This window comes from Ostrinia nubilalis, chromosome W, assembly GCF_963855985.1.
Source record: "Ostrinia nubilalis chromosome W, ilOstNubi1.1, whole genome shotgun sequence".
Taxonomy (NCBI): domain Eukaryota; kingdom Metazoa; phylum Arthropoda; class Insecta; order Lepidoptera; family Crambidae; genus Ostrinia; species Ostrinia nubilalis.
This window is the reverse complement of record NC_087118.1, coordinates 9,432,129-9,436,482: the sequence shown is the minus strand read 5'-3', so window position 1 is coordinate 9,436,482 and position 4,354 is coordinate 9,432,129. Positions and strand designations below refer to the sequence as shown.

At 31.5% G+C, this 4,354-nt stretch overlaps 1 long non-coding RNA gene across 1 annotated transcript; it reads left to right on the top strand.

The window, feature by feature from the left end:
* Positions 1-287: 287 nt before the first annotated feature.
* On the top strand, positions 288-3,875 carry LOC135086287 (uncharacterized). The gene is made up of 5 exons (XR_010260379.1): positions 288-866; positions 1,141-1,317; positions 1,421-1,544; positions 1,779-1,964; positions 2,720-3,875. It is a non-coding gene; the product is annotated as an uncharacterized LOC135086287 (long non-coding RNA).
* The last annotated feature ends 479 nt before the right edge of the window (positions 3,876-4,354 follow it).

Below are 4,354 nucleotides of genomic sequence, written 5' to 3'. Positions count from 1 at the left end.
TTGCTGCTTTAAAATGCTTGCGCTGCTTGGGCTTAGAATTCATTCATATTCATATTATTTATTTGCTAACTAATTGTAGCTAGAAGATCGAATTCGCCCAGTAGGGCGATCTAACTACATGAAATGGTTTTTATTTAAAATAGAAAGACCCGTGTCTTTCTATGTGTCTAGGTATGTCTTGACGCGATATTTATAAATGAGTTACATTATGTACTCACTGCTTGACGTTTAGTTATAATGGGTGGGACGCGAATGATTAAAATCTGTTTTTAATGTTATACATTTCATGTAGGTAGATGGGGAGTAGAAGGGAGAGTGCATAACAAAACTAATCTTACTAACCATTGGCTTGCCTTTAATTAATTATAAGATCAAATTAATGTTATGGTACTATCCCATGTGCCAACCTCACCTGCTCGCGCCAACAGCCGGCTGTTGGCGGCAGCGGCGTGGCTCACCGCGAGAGTGAGACGCTCCGCTGCGGTGCTCCCTGCTGTCTTACTGACGAGGCTCTGGCTTTAACTAATATTTATGGCTGTCTTTTACTAACATTGTATGTCATGTTATAGAGCTTGCAGATGGACTAACCAGGCTGGCAGTGTGTGGCAGCTAACTTGTTTATAAATGTGGAAACATCTCATTCACACAAAACACAGATGAGCCGTGCAATGCTTTGATGTGTCTCTAATTATACATCGATGTAAACTCTAACAATGCATAGCCAAATATAAATCTAATTTTAATATGTTTTATATTACAGATGACAAACGATTTATTAGTAATATCACTGTTTATATCTTATCTGGATAAGATACTCAATTAGACATCAAGATGACTGTCACTCGTACACTCAAAAGATACTAAGAGTAAGTATTAAAAATATTAATAAAATTATTATTTAATTTATAAAAAGACTAGCTTTTGTCCACGGCTTCACCGGCGTGAAATTTTGTTTGTCACAGATCGTCATAAATTATAGCCTATGTGTTATTCTGGGTTATAAACAATAATACTGTAAAGTTTCGTCAAAATCCGTTCAGTAGTTTTTGCGTGAAAAAGTAACAGACATCCAAATTTTCGCATTTTTAATATGTATTAGTATTTTAATCTGTACTACATATTTTATATTAATTATTTCAGGTATAGAAGCCAAAAGAGAAACTTGAGTGATGCAAAAGTTAAAATTGCTACGATGGTGCTCACCACATCTACTCGCAAGTCAAGTTCCTCAAGATGAAGCATTAATAACGCAGCCCTGACAAAATAATGCAAATTTGAAGAATTCATAAACATAAAAAGAACTAACTACTAATTAAGGTAAACGCAACTTCAATCTTCAGATTTATATATATAAATTATACAATTATAATTGTCTTATTACATTTCACTATTAATAATATTAATATGCCATCTATTTCAGGTATAGACTAGAAGAAATAATAAAAATTAAAATGTAATATAATACTTAGCTACCTACGTTTCGCTACTTCATACTGAACTGAACCGGAGCCTGACAATGCACCACACGACCTTTTTCTGATTATGTAAGTAAAACAATTTTACAACTCAATCGCAATAATCAATAGTAAGTGTTAAGATACCATAAACATTAAGCTTGGACATATCTTTGGAGTACTCAGCCAGTGTTCTTTTTTCTTTTCACCAACTGTCGTTAGGTCATATAACCTCTCTACTGGCAGGTGTTCACGCGCGCCTACTACCTTTGTTTAAAGGCATTTTTTTTATAAAAAATACTTTTAACAAAATTTAACCAACAGGTAAAACGCCATGAATAGAATAGAATTGATCACATCTCTCAAGGAAGGAGGAGTGATATCGCCAAGAAGAAATTACTGTCTCAATGCGTAAAATATTACTCTACGAAGCAAGAAGGCTAAGAATGAAGAAAGAAAAGAAGGCAAAACATAAACGCAAGACGCAAATAGTAGTTCACGACACGACAAGTAAGTGTACCTACCTAACATTATTACGCTAAACGACCAAGAAATATGAGATAAGTAATAGGCTAGATGACAAAATTTCAATTATTTGTCCGTCAGACAGATAATTAGAAAACATTAGACTCATATTTTTTTATTTTCTTTTATAATTAAATAATAACAGTGCTACATCGAGTTGAAATGGCGCGATACGTCACGCTTGAGTAGAATTTTTACTCAAAAGTGACGTCACGCGACATTTCAACTCAATTTAATACTGTATATTCGATTATAGGAAAAAAAAATACGAGTCTAATATTTTCTATCTGTCTGACGGACTAAATATAATTTTGATTTCATTACCCAGTCATCATCCCTATTGTATATTATTGCAAATCCATTTCCGAGACATGTTCAATATTATTCTTATAAAATGAATTCTATGCATAATTTCATACCCATAACACAAGCATATTAATTGCTTACTTTAGGGCTAGATGGCGCTGTGTGAGATTGTCCAAAGATATTTATTTATTTAAAGATATTTATACTTAATTTGAAATCTTATTTTAAACACAAATGTCACACAATAAATGCTTGCCGCATTTTATTTAGATGCCACTTTAACTAATAATTAGGTATTATGTGATAATACTACCACGCATCCACTCACCTCTATGTTGTCATTTCTTAATTACCTATAGTCCTTTTTTGCGAATAAAATATAAGAGAATGAAATCATTAAAACGAAATAATTACAACTGTCTTTTTATTTCCAGGTTCATCAGTATCATGGAATTATCGACATTGGACTTGAAATCTCAGTTGAAGTTCCGGTATTGGATTGACGACAGCAGTCAACTATCGATGAACACTGATTTGAAGATGCTTGACGTTCTACAAAGGAAGCAAGAAAATAATAATTAGAGATATTTACAGATTAAAAACATAGTAGTTATGCACTTTTATTCAAATTAATATTGTTTACTGATCAGTAATAATACCATAACCCAATACTTGTAGCGGCTTATGCTGAACCTCATGGCTCTTTTGTTTTTTTTTCTTTATTTTTCATTTTCTAATATTAATTTAGTGAACATAAAATGCCAGCTACTCGGATATCTAGGTGACTTAGGACTGATTTTTTAATCGTTGAATATCTGCTGAAGAATAAACATTTTGACATATACTATTCTTCAGTTAAAAGTTATACGAAGATTGAGAAATCAGCCCATAAGTTTTTTTTTAAACTGAGGTGGAATTGTGTAAAGCAATCGTTATCATTTGACAGTTAACGTACGTAACATAACGTACGATTATTCTGTCAAACGCTTTAACTGATTTTATCGTACCTACGTTATGAACTGTCAAATGATTACGATTGCTTTACACAATTCCATCTCTGATCCAGATTCTTTTTTATATTTTCATTTGTATAGGAAAATGTAACATAATCATTTATCCAATATCAATTTGCATTCATATTATAAATATTGCACTTGAAATGATGATTATTATGATTACATAATATTTTGGAATTAAACATGTCTTAGCTAAGTAAAACTACTCGAATTTCACTATCATTGGAATTGAATATTTTTCGCTTATATTAAAATCGCAGCTTGATCCAGTCATTCTAGATAACTTAGATTTTTAAATCCGACTGTCAGCACTGAAGCGACATGTAGCACTTTTTTCACTTATAAGCTTATGTCTTTTTATTTAATGTACTAAATGATAGATCAATTACGAAAGTAGATTGCTCCTTTACAGAAACATAGTAATATTACAGTCAAATGTATGCTTTCAAAAGTTGTAGAATAATTGTTTAATCATTATAAATATACTATTTAAACCAATTTTTTGTTTTTTCTTCATTAATTAATTAATAAGCACAATGTAGGTTGAGTTATAATAACACACAGGCTTAAATATCTCACACACAGGCTTAACTATCTCGCACACAGACTTAAATATCTTTGATATCTGTTTCCTAAACAACTTTCATTTAGGTACATACATAAGATGATTAAATTTTAATAATATAACTAAACTAAACTGCACTCAAACTTTCATGTAACATAGCACTCCATTAACAACGGTAACTGGAGAATGCTTGTAAATAAAATCGATAGGTGGCGCATTGTTAAATAGTGATCAATGGTGATAGCTCTACGATGCGCCTCCTGTCGGTATTATTCCTAAAGCATTCTGTAATTTCAGCACATCATGATAGACTACATTCATTCTTAATGACAATAAAATTAATAAACAAGTACACTAGCTATTACTTTTATTATTATGAATGCATAAGTTTTACAATATAGTTGATTATTATAAAATAATTTGTTAGGATAATCTCATAGGTACCTACTTCCGTAATATAGCCAACAAACAACTAAAGTAGATAAGCT